The sequence below is a fragment of the Lepisosteus platostomus genome, chromosome 5 (assembly GCF_059453375.1).
Source record: "Lepisosteus platostomus isolate fLepPlt1 chromosome 5, fLepPlt1.hap1, whole genome shotgun sequence".
In the NCBI taxonomy this organism is placed as follows: domain Eukaryota; kingdom Metazoa; phylum Chordata; class Actinopteri; order Semionotiformes; family Lepisosteidae; genus Lepisosteus; species Lepisosteus platostomus.
This window is the reverse complement of record NC_142615.1, coordinates 56,432,395-56,450,756: the sequence shown is the minus strand read 5'-3', so window position 1 is coordinate 56,450,756 and position 18,362 is coordinate 56,432,395. Positions and strand designations below refer to the sequence as shown.

Here is an 18,362-nt window from a genome sequence, read left to right as displayed (position 1 = left end):
TTCAAATTCTGCCCTCCTTACTGTCCCCCAAGCCCGTCTACATTGTATGGGCGACAGGGCCTTCTCCTGCTATGCCCCCAAGCTCTGGAACTCTTTGCCCAAGGATATTAGAGAGTCACCTTCTCTAAACTCCTTCAAATCCAGACTCAAAACCCTCCTTTTCAGAAAAGCCTTTACTTAACTGGTTCCATTCTTCACCCCTCTGCTCTTCTTAATACCATCTTCCACGGTCTCCTCTATTGTTATTGTTGTATTGTTGTAATTATAATTGTGTCCTGTCTTGTGAAATTTTCTTATTTATTGTTGTAGTCTTCTTATTTATTGTTATTGTCATCCTGTAAAGCGCTTTGAGAAGCCACCTTTAAAGGCGCTATATAAAATAAAGTTTATTATTATTATTATTATTATTCCCCTGTTCACACGTGCAGTGCGGCTTGTCCGTCTGTTTGTCAGCTTTGGCGAGACACGGGTGCTTGTGTATTAGCGTGAGCGTTTTTTATTCTGATCAGGAACAGTTTTACAAGTCCGCAAAGGATCGAGGAAAGGTTTATCGCCAGCTGAAAAGAGACACAGCGCTTCGGCTGTGGAGACTTGTTCGGCTGGCGTTCGGAGAGTCGCGTTTTTCAGAATTGTATTGAGATCGTTTTCCACAGAGCTCAGATGTCAAAGCACAGCAGCAGCTCTCCACAGCGATCCTCTATAGCGCCCTTTCTCCCGCAGCTCCGTCCTCATTGGAAGGAAGCAAGAGTGAAAGGCTGAAGTGAAATAGAGCGGGGACGAAGGCAGTGAAGAGAGAGAACGTGGGAAGAAGAGAAAAACGCAAGGGAAAAAAAGTAGCGTCGTAAAAGAGGTGACGGAGCTGTCCTCTCAATAAGAAGGGTGCCAGCGAGCTTTGCTCTCGCTTACGGCCACACCCCCTTGAGCATGCCTGATCTCGTCTGATCTCGGAAGCTAAAAAGGGATGGGCCTGGTTAGTACTTAAATGGGAGACCGCCTGGGTATACCAGGTGCTGCAAGCTTTTAAGCGCAGGAGGCGCCCTATCCCCGCTCGCTCGCTCATTCCCCTGTTCACACGTGCAGTGCGGCTTGTCCGTCTGTTTATTTGTCAGCTTTGGCGAGACACGGGTGCTTGTGTATTAGCGGGAGCGTTTTTTATTCTGATCAGGAACAGTTTTACAAGTCAGCAAAGGATCGAGGAAAGGTTTATCGCCAGCTGAAAAGAGACACAGCGCTTCGGCTGTGGAGACTTTATTAATAAGGCCCCTCAGTAGTTGAGATCTCTGTTATACCCATCTAGAAACATGCAATCAGCATGTTATTGCTGAAGCAATAGTCACAACATTATTCCACACCTGGGTGAGAGGCGGGTGATGATGACAGTCGTGCTTTCTACACCTTATACTGAGCTCAGAAATGGACCAAGCGGACATCTCACGAGCAGATCCCTCCGCGTATAAGAAAGGCAACTTGTCTCAGCAAAAATACCACGGATTCACATCCAAAATATGATAAAAAGGCAAAAACCCCACACTTGGAATGCAAACGTACCCTAAAAAGGAAACACGGTTTTAAAACGAACTTGATTTTCCCCTGGAGAAACCTTTTTATGGACACACATCGCATCTATTACACATGTAGAACTAAATATAAAGATAAAACTTAATATAAGAAGTCATGACATATCACACATGACGAAGTCTGGTCCAGAATAAACAGTTTACACTGACCCACCTTTATTTACCCTGGTCACTCACTTCTATTAACTGTTTAACTGGGTAACAAATTAATATTTGTTTCAATTTGGGATCTACACCTGGGAGCCCTGAAATGTTGGCCAGAGGGGAGAAGCTTATATTCAGACGTGAGAATATATTAAAAAAAGGATCTGATGTTGTTTTTCACCTGTCTAATCAAAGCTTGTTCAAAAATTATCTGATTATAGGACACACGAGTTTATAATCATACTCATTCCACTTTTTAACCACGTATGTATGCACAATATGAAACGTATATACACTAAATCTCACGTGTGACTCCCATAATATACATTTCTTTACGAAAATTAGGAACACTTACTACAATTATCAACCCCCCATGACGAGGCAATATTTCATACCTTTGTTTCTTTGTGGGTTCAAAGTTCTGTCCTGTCGTTTCACACGTAACGTTTTGGTAGTTATCTCAATTTTCCTTTGCAATTATCTCCAAGATCATCATCAACTTTTTGTAAAACGCTATGCACAACTGATATTTAAAGAAAGTCCTGTACCAAAACGTCTTCGTAGGAAAAGACAACTTTTTTTTCCTTATGTTAGTCGCTACACGGTTACTCAGAAAATCCATTCACCGCCTTTAAAAAAAAAGTTTCGTTTTTTATTGTGGTTCACTGACATTTCTGTCACAATTCTGAGGGACCCCAAATAAAATTCACTTGCCGGTATAAAGACGCCGGCGAGGATAAGACAGGTATCGAGCCACCTGCGTATCTAGAGGACGTTTAAAATAAAAAAAATGGCGTGTAATGTTGCGAAGGGCTACTGTTTTTTTTTAATAGTTTGTCGATTGTAAGGGACGTGGGCCGCGACAGAAATACTGGACGGGGTGGGAAAAGGTTTATTGATGGTTTATTGTACCGCAACGGTCACAATTGACTCACCAGCAAAGATGGCACCGAGGCCACATCGACTCCCTCCCGCTCTGCCTCGCACCGAAGCTCGAGCTGCGGAGCGCGACGCCAAACCGCCGGTCCGCGGTCGCGGGCGCCGGACATAGACGTCATAAACCCTTCCGAGGCGCAGGAATTATAGATCACTGTAGTTTCTTCTGGACCCGGGTTAGGGACAGTGTGCCCTCCGTGAGAGTCTTCTGAGGAAGCCAGTGTCTCATGGGTGTCCAGGCTTGGTACCATCTGTCCATCACAGGACACACAGACACACACACTCACACACCCTGGACAGGACACCAGTCCTTCACAGGACACACACACACTCACACACCCTGGACAGGACACCAGTCCATCACAGGACATACACACACCCTAGATAGGACACCAGTCCATCACAGGACACACACACACACTCACACACCCTGAACAGGACACCAGTCCTTCACAGGACACACACACACAACCTGGATAGGAAACCAGTCCCTCACAGGACACTCAGACACACACACTCACACACCCTGGACAGGAACCAGTCCATCACATGACAAACACACACTCACTCACACACCCTGGACAGGACAGCACTCCATCACAGGACACACACACCAGGGCCAGTTTTCCCAGAAGCCAATTAGCCCAAAAGCCTGTCTTTGGACCCGGAGAACACTGGGAGAACATGCAGACTCCACACAGACAGTCCCCCCCCCCCTCCGGGTCCAGACCCGAGCCCGGAGCCCCCCCGCGCTGAACCCCTCCGTACAGACGGCCGCACACAGCTCCGTTGTTCCCGATTCCCGAGGTCATCTGTTAAAAGAAGCCGGTGTGTTGCCTCCAGGTGACATTTCCTACTGGAGTCAGGACAGGAGGCTCTTCTGTACACAGAAGGGGGTGGGGGTGGGGAACAAGCCGCCCAGCCCTGTGGTTGAAGCCGATACCCCGGCTTCTCTCCAGACACAGCTGGGTGAGCTCCTCCAGTCATTACAGGGGGCTCTACTGTACTCAGAGGGTGGCGGGGGTGTGGAACAACTCCTTTGTTTGGGGCCTTGGGGCATTCTTGTTGTGAAAGGCGCTATATAAAAAAACTGAATTGAAATTGAATTTTACAGGTTTGGGTTTTTCGGAGAGCTTGTCAGAGATCTTGTCTGACGTGCCATTTCAAAAACGTAACGACACTCCTCACGTCCGAGCGCCGCCGGTCTGTGACGTAACGTATGCTTACACAACCATGACGGTTTCATCATGGACAGCACGAAAGCCCGAAAAGTGGTTGACGTTTTAATTTGGCAACGCCACGATGGATCCCAGTTTTTTTTTTTATTTTGGAGGCCAAAGAGGACAAAAAAGGAAACGTCCGGAGGTGGATCGATGGTCATCTTTGCGGTTGTTCTGATGTTCTGGAAAAAACAAAACAAAAAAAAACGGCTCGCTTGCCCGGTCGTGTAGTGTTTCCACACTCCACGCAAATCAACTTCTCTTCGCCCCCGTGGGCTAGTTGCCCGCCGCACCCCTCTCACGTGATAGGGGCTTCCCCTGGCTGTGACGTACTTACCCTACCCCCTTCCGCCAACGTCATACCGAAGGTCGCGCTTCGGGCCGCGGCGATGTTGACGGACTGTCTTGTAGCGTGAGAAGGGTTTAAATTTCGACTTAAGGAGTTGGCCATCGTTATATTTCGCGAGGTATCATACGGGGGGAAAAAGAACATTTATATTTATCAACCTACTAGTAATACTGGGTGGATGTCACGTTCCCCAAAGTTCAGTGCCTCTCTCTAATAAAGTAAAAAACCGACATTAAACTCCGTTCGAAACAGCCGTTTGTTATTCTGTTGTGAGGTGTGAGGGCGGAATGCAAATCAAGTTGGTGAATAGAAAATGAAACAGGAGTCACTTCTTGAGCTATGAATTCCAAAAAGTATGAAAACCTGTGCATTTTAACAGTGCAGAATACTCATAAATTGCACTGACTTGCTTGCTTTCTTCTGTTGCTTTTATATTTCAGTCATTCACTGTCAGCTAGCACTGGAACAATTCAAGAGAGGTAGAAACAGAAGCTGTCAGGAGTGGGATTTGAACCCACGCCTCCATTTGGAGACCAGAACACCCAAGCCCACTGGAAAGACACATGTCCTTGAATCTGGCGCCTTAGACCACTCGGCCACCCTGACAAGCAAGAGCAAGTGCTGTGCTGAATGCACCAGTAGTTGACTAAACTGAGTTTCTTCCCTGAAATTATTTGCTTACGAAGAGCCAAGTTGCCTTGAATGGATCTTGAAAATCAAATATACGGGTGGATTGTTATTCGGTTGTGAGTTTTGAGGGGCGTATTATAAATTGAGTTGGTGAAAAGGCGCTTTTTGTTAGTCTGTCGGGAGGCTGCACAAGGTGTTTAGAGGGAGAACTTCTAAAAAGCAGGCTCTCTATGTTTAACATCAAGGCAGATTTTTTTTTTCTCAATGGAAATGCTCTTTGGCGCTTTCAGCTTTACGTAGGGAACAACGTCTGCCAGATCACTTTTGAGCCAGTGCAAATGGCAATGTGCCACCAAGTACATTTAATATTGGCTGTGGTAGCGAGTTGCTTTTGTTTGCAAAGCTTTTACTTCTTTAAACTGAATCATCGGCAGGAGTAGCTTATTAAATCTTTGCTCATAGCGCTCCATCAGAAATACATTGGAGGCATTGGAGACCCACGTGGTGTTACCACCCCCTGCCAATCCCTGATTGGTTGATCAAGGTGAGATATGAGTCACTTACTCCTGACACTTAGGAATGCAGTCCAGATGTCCATTCGGCACTCCCTAGACAGATAGGCGCCAATGGATGACCATAGATCATGATAGCCAGGCTTAGCTAAGTGGATCTCCGTTTGGGAGCTGTCCCTTATCAGAAGAAAACATCTTAAATCAGCCTGCATGAATACTTTCTCTGTGGCTGCACCACAGAGAGGGAGAGTGAGATGGGGCCTCATTTAGGAAAGCACAGCAACGCTTAATTCTGTCTTATTAATAAGCATTGCCGCTACAGCTGTAAAGTTATTTGGCAAGCATGGACCTCTGAGAAAGAGTCTGAATCCATCAAGAAGACAGGAATTCTAATATCGCACTGCCGTCTTGTGTACAAAATATTTGTTCAGCTCTGACGTCTGTGTGCGTTGACAAGGCATCTCAAAAGGACGTATTAAATAAGAAAATGATCCTTTCTGTTACCATTCCTGCGGTTGGAGCGTTGTTTCACCCTTTTACGTTCTACAATATTTACAGACAAGGTTTTATCACTGGAGTTGTACAGAACAAGTGTGCATCAGTCCATGAAAATCATCAGTACCGCTGTTTTTCTATGCATAGTTTAATCAAGAGCACTTAAAAGATGCAAAAGATGGATTGTGTTCTGTGAGCACCTGCACATCTCTAAGTCACTTCCACAGCCTTCTATGTCGGGGGTATAGCTCAGGGGTAGAGTGCATGCTTTGCATGTATGAGGTCCCAGGTTCAATCTCTGGCATCTCCAAGTGTTTTATGTTACTGTGCTCACATCGCAGTCTTCTGTTGAGTGAGAACTCTTTGCTCATGTTCATAGAGAGCCAGGTTTACACAATTAAACTCGAAGTGCTACAGTGTTCTCTGCAGTTTTAAATGTACCTCCAAAGCATTTAGTTCTGTTAACTACCAAAGAATGTGAACTAATTTAAAGTCACATTCAGGAAATCCAGAGAACGTCTTCAAACTTGTCGTGGCTGGTGCAGAAAAACCTCACCCGGGATGTTGAATCTCACCCGGGATTTCCTGAGAGATCATTCACCGAGCGAGTCCTCCCTCTGGATTCCGCTGAAAGCTGCGCGAATTCCTCACAGCATATCCTGTACTGTGTAGCACAGTGACAAGAACGCCTTGAGTTCTTTTCCATATGTGAAGGAAAATGCAAAAGAGCATGAAAAGTATTGATGGTATAAAATATCCATGGTACAACTCAAGAAAGAAACTGACGGACAAAACAATGACATTTGATGATTACAAGAGAAACACAACTGTCCGAACATGGGCTTGGATCCTGAACACTTATGTTAAAACACAAAGCAAAGGTTATAACCTGTCAATGTCTCCATGTCTTACAGTTTATGAAATAACACAATTTCTTACTTTCTTATTAATTTCTCACTATAGATAGATGATTGAATTTGAACAAAATCACAATTAAAAACATTTTGGGTTAAACTGTTATTCACATTCTCTAATAAAGAGGAAATGTTAGTGTTTTCCGGTGTGTGAGCCCATTTGTAAAAAAATAACAAATAAAAGTTATATGAATTGAATTGTTCTACTTTTTAGGCTTGCATAGTCTTATTGATATTTCAGTTAAATATTTTCTTCTGTAGTAATTTCAGTTGATATTATATTAATCCTGATTTACAATTTTTGGACATGGTTCATCTTAAATAATTTGTAATTAGTTTCAGGTTTGGAAAATTGCACCCAGAAGCTACTAAAACTGGTAATGTTTGCATAATGTGTATTGTAATAGTAGCATTTTGGGTGGGAAAACAAAAGGTATTTCTTGGTATGAATCCCAAAACTTCATTGGCAGCGTTCTAGGACTTTTTGCTTCAGATAAAGCTGTCAATACATCATAGATTTCTACTCCATCAATATCAGCAGTGTTATCACTACTGAACACTAAATATAGATCCTGGCAATACTTTGTGAGATCTTCTAAAGAAAATCCAAAATTCTACTGAAACAATCAAATTTATACGTTTATTTTTGAACGAGAAGAGGATCATTCCTCTCAAAACTCAAAACATGCCTGTCTTTTCTTTTTTTCAAGGACAAATGGATTATTGAGGTGTAAAGATGGGTTAAAAAACCAAAATCATCTGCTATTGCTGCTGTTTCTTTGATAGTTTCTTCAAATCCTTCAAGTGATCATCGATATCAAGGAATAATATCAGGCACTTGTCGCCGTGCATCCTCAGCTAAAATGTTTTAAAAAGTGCGACAAAAGTACAAAATAACAACATTTATGGTTACTTCTATATTAAAATGAAGGTAAATATACCAAGATATTAAAATACAATTGTACAGTGCTAACCTAATAATGCCTGTGAAGTTTTCCAACAAATTTGAACTGTAATTCTGAAATATTATATATGAGAATGCAAAGAGAGTACAAAGATCAAATTCAATCAGTGAAAATACAACAGTAGCTCACTAAACTAAGTTTCTTCCCTGAAATGATTTGTTTGTAAAGCACCAAGCACCCTTGAATGGATGGCAAAAATCAAATATACAGATGGATTGAGAGTGTGCTTTCCAACTTTTGTATAACATTTTCTTTTGATAGGACGGAGATGTCTTCACAATCTGGATTTTATTAAAAGGAGTGACATCAGTGTAGAACAGCTTTCCTTCTTGGGGAACAACAGTTGTGTTCCATATTTCTTATTCTTTTAGTTTCAAGATTGCAATTTAGTGTGAAACAGAAAAGCCAGCTGGAAAATCTGTTACACGTCATTTACAATGGCCTTTTAACTAATAGCCCGTGCAGGGATCAAACCCCAGCTGTTGGTACGAGTTTCGTAAGGCTCTGCAACATGCAGATGAGAAACTAACCTCTGCTTCTTCATATATACACAGCGAGCTATATTTGCAAGCTTATTGCCCCCTACAGGCTCTGTATTTGATTGCGGTACGAGACCGCCCGTGGAGAAATGAAGTGAGGAGGTTGTGTTCATTAAAAGGCTCATAGCGTCCCTGGGAGGGCTCAAACCACCACCCTTTTGGTTAACACCCGAGCCACAAAGACTCATGTACAGCTTAACACGTCTCGGTCTCAGTGCAAGTGATACACTCCGTAAAAGTTTTGGAGATTCATTTGTTTTTAAAGGAAAATTACCAACAGCAGCTGAGATTTATTGGAGTTTTTTCATTCTATACTGCGATTTCTGTGTTTTGACGAGAAGGGATGGACATATAAGGTCAGAAGGCTGGGGAATTGGACCTTATGGTGAAGGCTGCAGGTTCAGCAGCAGAACCTGTTCAGTATCAGTTGACTCCCATGTACTTAAAACACTCAACTTCCGGATTTAGAGTCAGACGTGCTACCGTTGCACCATGGGGTACTTAATGAAAAAGAAACAATCAGTGTTCCTGGATCTGTTGTCGAGAACAACACCTGCTCAAGAGCTGTGAGGCAAGAATAAAATGTGGTCTGGGAAGAAGAGACTCTCTTTGGGAGAGCGGCACTCCTCACAGGAGGAAAAAAAAATTCACGACGCTGATGGGGGCTTAAAAGTAGCTGTTTGGCGTGACCTCGTGGCACAACGGAAGCGCTTCTGACTTCACATCAAAAGGCTGCGTGTTCAAATCATGTCGAGGTCAGCTATTAGTTTTTCAAGTTCTGCTTGTGCTGAACATGGAATTCATACCATGTAGTTGAGTTCTATCTGTACACCACATAGATAATCTACACAAAATAGAGTAATAAAGAACACGCATTTAGGAGCTTACGCAGCGAATACCCTTGAATACAAGAGAAAAGGCACGGTTCACATCTGTGAATCATCACCCCCTTCTTTAGAGACAGCTACATCAGAGAATGGAATCCTGGAAGTTTCAGATCTCCTTTATTATAAAGTAAAACAAACCTGAAAGTTGGAGATTTTAAGGACACTGTTTTATTAAACAGTGTCTTAAACCTGAAAATGTAATTTGAAAAAAAAACTGCTATTGGACATTAGCTGGTGCTTTTTGTAACGATTTGCTATTTCATGCTGGAAAACTAAGGAAACAGACCCAACGTTCGCTTTCAGGTGTGGTTCATTACATAATCTATTACTGAAGAGCCTGATTAAAATTTACACGAACCAGCTAGAAGTCGAACCTACAATCTTATGATCCGAAAATCATAAAAAAAATAAAGAAAGGGGCCACAGCCACAGCAAGGTTGTACGAGGTTCTGGGGCCTGTCTGGTGTGTAAAACACTTGGTTTCAGCAGTGCGGGTGCTGTATTTGAAATGCTATTGAGCCATGAAGATGACCCACCTATCCCAGTGTATTACCTGTAGTGTTATCTTCAGAAAATCCTAAAAAATATAAAGAAAGGTTCCACAACCCAAAACAAAGCTGGGAAAAGTCAGAGGACCTGCTTAGTGTCCAAAACACTTGCTGCATTGTGGGTGCTGTGGTTTAAATGCTATTGGTTTGTGAACAGAATACCCCTATCCCAGTGCATTGTGCCATATTAAATAAAAGCATGAGAAAAAGAGATTCAAAATGCAAAGCTGTGTCAGTGTTCTGTGTAAAAAATCGGTTTGAACATCATGGGAGCTGTTTTTAATAAGCTGCTGAGAAAAGAATATTTTAATCTTCCTGCTGTCAGTAGTATTGTGAATATAGTTGACCCTTACCTGAATGAAAACAGGGCGTAAAGGAAGGGTTTCAGAAATCAAACAAAGCTTTATTCCCGTGCTTACAGTCTGGGTAATGGGAGACTGCGCTGTTCTGCTTCCTATGGTCATATACGGGTTTTTGGCATGAAGCCGTATTGAACAGTATTTCTCGCGTTGTGAACGTGTGCACACAGCGGTCCCCCGGGTTCCAGTTCGTGCGTAATTACGCATCGATGAAAAACCGGAGGTTTAAAAAAAGATAATTAGCTCACTGATAGTTTGATGTAAAGGCTGTGGAAATATCCACAAGTCGTGGTCTTTAAAATGCATTTGGTTTGACGGCGTTCTGTGCTTCCATTGCGAAGATATGGACAAAAGAATATTCGTGCATGGTCAAAAAAATGTCATAAAATCGAAAAAGTAAAGGCTGAGAAAGCATCCACAATGTATTTTATACACAAAACAAGCATTCTCGCAACTCTAAGAGGTTTCGTGAAAGCGCTACAGGCGTGCCAAAATCATTTTCGAACTTCGAGCTAACTTTACCCCGGTCCATTTCGGGCAATCACAAAGGGCTTAATTTCGTTAAATGCAGGTGTTAATTTCCTTTCTGGAAAACTTGTTTTTGATTAAATTCACACAGCTTGCGAAAAATGAAATTCAATTCTTGGTTATCAGTGCAGAAGAAATATTACCGGCTGGCAAAATAAACGGTAAGATATTTTTTTTAACCGAAAACTTGTGATTCGAGAGAAGTACCCATCCGCCAGTCTCTGTGGGACAATCGGTTAGCGCGTTTGGCTGTTAACTGAAAGGTTGGTGGTTTGCGTCCACCCGGGGACGCGTTTCTTCTGCGATGTAAACGTTGTCTTCAGTCAATTAGATTTCTCAGCGAAGCCATAACCATTTTAATATTTGCAGGAAATGCGAGTGTTTAACACGTGTCAGGGTCACCGGGAAATGTCCAATAATGCCCAACATTGCAACTCCCCAGAAAACCATATTCACCCAAGAAAAAATATAGTCGAATCTTCATTTATACTCCAGTTGAATCCTCTGCTGAAATATTTTAAAAATACAATGCAGGTTTGTTTGAGAACTTGACAAGCATTGTTACGATAGCACTGTGCAGTTGGATTTTGATATTTTGACATATTTACCTTAATTTTAAACATAAATACTATACAGTATATTGTAATTTTAAAATATGTTAGCTGAGGATGCAAAGGGGTGAAAGGGAAAGGTCAGAGGGTATAGTAAAAACAAGGTTAGGATTGGTGGAGGTCGTAGGTGGTTTTTCTTTGTAGAGGATGATTGAGTTTTTTATCCTTCTCTGAAGTGAGAAATTGGAAGAGTTGGGAGTAAAGGGATCTGATGAGGTTAGTTATAAAAGGAAGTTGATGTGGAGCTGATAGCCGTAAAAATTCCTAACGTTCTTGATGTTGTAATCAAAGATAAACTGCAGCAAGCAAAGATAAAGGAAATTATCTTTGCTTACTGCCCTGTCTTTCTCACACCTGAAGAAGGCTCCACGGCCAACACGTTATGTTTCCTTTCTTCTCTTTTCAGCATGGAATAATCCTTTACTTTTTCCTTTGCAGCCTACGCATGCTGACACAGCTACCCACCTGATATATAACATTCCTATAATCACAACTATGAATGTCCACTGTGGGTATTTTTTCCATTATTATTTATTTTGGCATTGAAGCATATTTTATGTAAAACCGAAGTGTCATAATCACTGAAAAACATATTTTTTCATTTAGAAAGAATTAAAAAAATATAAATCACTATGAATTACATTTAGCCTGTTCTGATCTAGGTTTTCTATATACTTTAACATGCCATGTTCAGAATGTCACAACGCAGAAATGCAACAGTGAAGTTTTGTAATTACAAATGTTCGTGATGAGTGATTTTGTCTCTCTTACCTTAGTGTCAGAATACTAAGATGTTTTGGTAACGAGGAAGGAGGGAAAAAGTAATTCAGCAGAAGGGGTGCTATTTTGTTCACTATACAGATGCAGCCATTCAAAGTGAGCGGTACAGACACGTACCACAGGTAATTGGCTGCGGTGTCGCGTATCATGACGTAAGATGACGCGGGGTACCGCGGTGCGTGATCGGTTGACCGACAGGGGCACTCGTGGTCCGTTGATCTGTCGTAGAAAGACTTACTGTACAGTAAATGTCTTTACTGTGCCCGTTGTAGATATTGAATTTTACCACTGAAGGGAAATCTTAGTAGCTGAGCAGAAAAAGAATAGGAGCATACTGTAACGCGTGTGAAGGCCATAAACTATATTAATTTTGGAACATAAACATACAGTACTGTGTATAGCTGGTCTTGGTACTTTAAAGAAAAAAATACACACCAGTATTCCATTTCTCCCTAAACATTTTAAGCATCGAAGTCTTTAACTAAAGAGATTAATAGGGAATATAATATGGAATCGCATATCTAAAGAATTTAATGACGATATGATTATATTCGTGTACTGCGACAGGGCTGTGTAGGGCTGTTTCGCCTCCCTGCTCATGCGAGTTGTCTTGTAGCCTATTGGTCTATGTGCCTGACTAACAATGCACAGCTTGTGTGTTCAAATCCAGCCAGTGCTGGACTATATTCTTAACAAACATTTCTTCGAAAAAATAGAATAGCGATATTCTGGACAATCAATTGACTTTTATATTTCAAAATATCGCAACATGATCGATTCTAAGTCGTTTTTGATAACAATGAATAGTCACCTTCTTCCTTTCTGACAGCGGTTCCTGCTTCTATTGTGTGTGTGTGTGCAACAGAGTAAATTTTTATAGAGAAATGGAGGCTGGACAGTATGCGTTACAATATAAACATTTATATTGATTTAATCGTGTTCTGATTTAAATCGCAAACGCGTGTTTAATTATGTGTTTTTTACGATTTAAATCAAAACACGATTCAAATCAATATAAATGTATATTTTGTAAAGCATAGGTGACTATTCATTGTTATTAAAAAGACTTAAATTCGATCATGTCGTGATATTTAGAAATATAAATTTGTTTGGTGCGAGTGAGGTTTTATTTAATCTCTGACCAAGGGAAACGTTTCATTTTTTCAAAGAAATGTTTGTTAAAAAATAAAGTCATAGTTCCATGGGATTCAATCACAGACCATGTGACATGGAAGTCAGGAAACTAACACACAGCGCCACCGGATTTAATAACACAATAAAAACGCTATAAAATAATGTGACTAGGCACAGAAAAAGTTTACAGCACAGTACAATAAATGCTGACCATGACTTTAGAAGCATAAATTACCTTACACTCAATTTAAACACAAGCTGTCTTTCTGTATGAACCTCTAAGCTGGTTCATACAGAAAATGTAGAAATGCATTAGCCTGATTATGATTAAAAAACACATAATTAAACACACGTTTGCGATTTAAATCATACACGATTTAAATCAATATAAATGTTTATATTGTAACACATACTGTCCAGCCTCCATTTCTCTATAAAAATGAACTCTGTTGCACACACACACTAGAAGCAGGAACCACTGTCAGAAGGGAAGATATGTTCAAAATATCGCAAATATCGATCATGTTGCGATATTTTGAAATATAAAAGTCAATTGATTGTTCATAATATCGCTTACCTATTTTTTCGAAGAAATGTTTGTTAAAAGAAAAGTCCAGCACCAGCTGGATTCAAACACACAACCTGCCAGTTGGTAGTCACGCACATAGACCAGTTGGCTACAAGACAGCTTGCATGAACAGGCAGGCGAAACAGCCCTACACAGCCCTGTCGCAGCACACGAATACCGTTATTAAATTCTTTAGATACGCGATTCCATATTATATTAGCAGAAAAGCTTAATACTACCACTTTTTCACACGCTATTTCACATGCTAGTTAAGTACTTGGATGGAATACCGGTGTGTATTTTTCCTTTAAAGTGCCGCATTTGACACCCCTCTGCAGTGGTTCCATAAAATCTGGTATACGGAAAAGAAAGCGTTGATAAATACAAGTGTCTTTTAATACACTATTTGCTGTGCTCTTGAGGATCCTTGTGATATTTTAAGCTCTAGTTGAATGATAGGTGTCTCATTTTAAATCATTTTCGTAGTTAGAAATTATGAAACGCCCTGTTAAAAGCAAGGAAGTTTTTATGCCCGTTGAAGTAAAACAAAATGCCTGACAAAGTATGGCTTGGACAGATTCCAAGTGCTTGTACAAATGTGCTAAAGAAATTATACTTTGAGTATACAGCTTGTCCAAAGTCATTCATTATTAATACTATTAGTAATATCTTCAGTAAAGGCTTTGATGCATAAATATTTCTGATAAAGGTAGGTTGTGTACTTTTGTCCAACTGAGCAATCTTGCTTTCATAAAATATACCAACATTTTAATGACTGATGATTAACATGCTGTAATACACAGTTCAAAATTAAAGGTTCAAATGCTGTACATGAGAGGTTAAGCTCCCCCTGGCGGTTTTACAAGGCGACGCCGGATAGTTAACCACGTGACACACGTTAACTGCGTGATACCGCGTGATACTGCGACACGCCCACCGGGGTATGCTGCGAAATACCTCACCCATTTTGAATGGCTGCATCTGTAGTGTCGGAACATTGAGATGTTTTGGTAATGAGGAAGGAGGGACATGCCATGTTCACAGGGTCATATTTAAAAAAATGGCACAGTAAAATTTCCTAAAGTTCAGGATTTTGATAGTCTGTTCCATTGTCTCTCACACCTCAGTGTCAGAATTTTTAGATGTTTTTATAACCAGGGGGTAGGTTTATAGCAAGAAGCAAAAAGTGCAATCACCCGTTGCTCATCCTCGGTTAACCATATATTCTCATATGTCATGTTCTAAATGTCCCATTTATATTAAAAAGTTCTTGTAATATGCAAGATTTTAAGACTTTTTATGATCAGAAGGCAAGGTCGTGGTAAATATGCAGAAAGAGCCTGTGAACTTATGTTTTGCCTTTGTCTTATTTACTTATTCTGTTTGTGTTATTGTGAGTTTTGAAAATTGGTTTACAATTTTCTGAAATGTGTTTCACACAAAAATGTTATTTGGATAGTCACTACTTACATATTCCCATTTACTGAGGATAAATACAGTAATCCATCCCGATTAGTACTTTTAAAAATTACTGTAGAGAGCCATCTACAGGCGAAAGGCGGCATAACATCACAGCAGCAGCATTTAAGGCAGAAGAAGAAGCTGGCGAATAAGAAGCCAGCTTCAGCCTCGTTAATGCAATACCATTGGGTGAAGTGGAAAAATATTTCTTGCTCTGAATCCTAACATTTTTATAGGAGGTGTTCTAGTACTTCTTGCCTCAGATAAAATTGCCAATACACTTAATTTCTACTCCATCAATATCAGCAGCGTTATCGGTACTGAGTCCTAAATGTACGTCCTGTCATCATATAAAATGTCAAAAGTTTCAACTGCATTCAACTGATCAAATTTATTTTCGATGATAATTTTATCCAAAATACATCCGAAACAAATTTGCACTGTTTTTTTTTTTTCCAGAAGAGCATCATCATGAGACTCAAAACATACCTGTTTTTTCTTCTTTCCAAGAGGAAGGATTGTTCAGATGCAAACATTGGTCCAAAATCAATGTACTCTCCTATCGCTGTTGCTTCTTTAAATCCTTCATTTGAACGTCGATATTGAGGGATGATATCGTACAAATTGTGTTTTTCTTTTAAAGCAAATTATATTAAAATATGAGCCTCTGTTATAGTTGTCTTGGAAGTTTCGGAAGGTATAATAGACCCCCTTGTGCCCTCAGCTAAAATATGATAAAATATAACAAAATGTATTTACATAGAACAGCATTTATGGTTACATGTATATTACAATTGAGATAAATATACAAAAGTATTAAAATACAAATGTACAGTCCTAGCATAATCATGCTGTCCAACTGTCTTTTTTGCTTGTCAAGTTCTCCAACAAATCTGTGTCGTAATTTTAAATATTCTAACTAAGGATGCATCGAGAGCATAAATGAATTCTTCTGCTAGCCGTTCGAAGATCAAAGTCCTTGGCTGAATATGATGTCCTTGAATGTTGGTCATTATTGGCCATTCCCAGTGATATTGACTTACATACTTAATTGTTTAACAAAAACATTCACATTTCTTGCAAATATCAAGTGGGTTAAGGTTTTGCTAAGAAATCCGAATAAGTAGAGATGAGGTTTACATTGCAATAATGAGAAGTGCATTTCTGGGTGGGCTCAAACCACTAACCTTTTAATTAACAGAGACTCACGTGTGTCCCTTTTCTCCATTTGCAAACTTAAAAAAAAGAAAATAATGCTTTTTTCTTACCAGCCTGCGATATACAAGGCAAGATTTGTATTTCATCTTTCACAAGCTGTATGAATTTCATGAAAAGCAAGTTGTTCCAGAAAGAAAATGAAAACTTGCGTTAAACAAAATCAAGCTGTACGTAATCATCCATAGTGATACATTTTGTAAGACAAGACAGGAAGAAAAGCACTGCTGGGATTTAAGCATCTCCTGTTTAAGAGGAAACCATGTTAACCAAATCAGCCAAAGTGCCATCAGTGTATCAAGACCATGTCTGAGTCAGTGATTGCAGCTGACTGTCACTGGAGGACAGTTCATCGTGAACAAGTCAGCCTGCATAATGAGGGGGAAGAGACTGACTTCTGTGATGCAGTATCGACAGATACTAACCTTCTGTCCAACTGTTCTCTGCTGCATTCTGGATTAGCAGGTACATATTGGTTTCCATGCGTGTGTAGGGGTTTTGTGTATTTACTGGGACAATTATTAATTGTAGCAGTAAGTCACAAAATGATTCTCTGATGGCTATTAAACCGACCTTGCGGGTTAACTCATTAACGCACACACACAGATACTAATACACTTATTAATACATAAAATGTGCATATAAACATAACAGATCTTAAGAGTGTGGGTTAGCAGAATACAAAAGGTATATATTAAATCATGAAGAGTTCCAAACCAAGAGGGACATACATTCAGTATACCATTCATTTAGACTGTTTCGTAAATGAACTGGGATTACAACTTCTACACTAGATACTCAAAAGCAAGTACATCACTCATAGGTATTAGATTGATATCAATTGTGGTTGAGGTAACAATTGAATTCTCGAGCTGTAATGCAGAATGTTGAATACTCATCCGATCTGTGTGGATTCAGATCTCCCGCGGACACAAAGAAGCAGTGGCAGGCTGTTGCTGTGTGCAATCGGCACTCTCTGGCTCGGTGCCAGGCAGTGGCCGGTGCGGCTGGCGAGAAGGAGAGGATGGAGAGATTCCTGCTGTGATGCGCTGCTGATGCTCTTTGAAGACCGGCTAGTTAGTGTTGGCTGAAACTAGCAGAGCTTGTGCACATGGAAAGTGACTGCGGGTCCAAGCCAGTCACACTCTTTAGATGGGAAGAAGACTAGTTCGTTCCCGATGTAGCGCTAGTCCTGAATCCTGAGATTCAGCTGTCGACAGTTCCAACCGTAGTTCACTCGTTGATCAGGCGAGCTTTGAAGGTGGAGTACCGGCGGTTCACGGGGCTTGCTGCTGGGCTAACCTCGGGCGGATCCTTTGGTTATGCATGGGCAACCTCCGTTCTCGACTCTTAAAACAAAGTTAAGTCCTGGCACTCGGACACACTGGCCGTCACGTGATTGTCCGAGCTGAGTCTGGGAACGTCCTGGAGGGGCACCTTCTGGGCATCGTGCTGCCTGTTGTATCTGTAGGAACTACGGTAGTTCAGTGGCTTAAAGTTCCGCGGGCATTCGAGACCCACGTGGGGTTACCCTGCCCTACCAGTTCCTGATTGGCTGATTGAGGTGGAGGATGAGTAACAGTGACCTCTGACCTTAGGGTTGTAAACCTTGGGATGAGCCTCTCCCATGGAATCTCCCAGACAGTAAGGCGCCAGAGATGACCACTTATTAGGGTGGCTGGTGAATCTCAGCCTTGGGAGCTGTTCCTTATCAGGAAACTCTATCAGCTAGAAAAACACCTTAAATGTGAACCAGATGGAATGGCCTCTCTGTATCCAGCTGCACTGAGATGAGGGAGAGAGGGACTGGCAAGGGAGCAGCAAACTTAATTCCTGTATTTTAAATACGCCTTGCCGCTACAGAAGTGTCCTTAGAAGAAAAACATCTTTTATGATAGTGGTACAGTCCATCACACCCCTCCTATAGCCTTTCAAAGAGAAAAAAAAAACTGACGACAAAGTATGTCTATGTGTGGTAATCAACCAGGTC

General features: G+C 41.0%; 1 non-coding gene and 1 pseudogene across 1 annotated transcript; one reads left to right on the top strand and one right to left on the bottom strand.

Moving 5' to 3' along the window:
* The first annotated feature begins 900 nt into the window (after positions 1-900).
* On the top strand, positions 901-1,019 carry LOC148669899 (5S ribosomal RNA; annotated as a pseudogene).
* Positions 1,020-4,719: 3,700 nt separating this feature from the next.
* On the bottom strand, positions 4,720-4,832 carry trnal-caa (transfer RNA leucine (anticodon CAA)). Its single transcript has 2 exons — positions 4,795-4,832; positions 4,720-4,765 (listed from the first exon to the last, which is right to left on the bottom strand). It is a non-coding gene; the product is annotated as a tRNA-Leu (tRNA).
* Between the last annotated feature and the right edge of the window lie 13,530 nt (positions 4,833-18,362).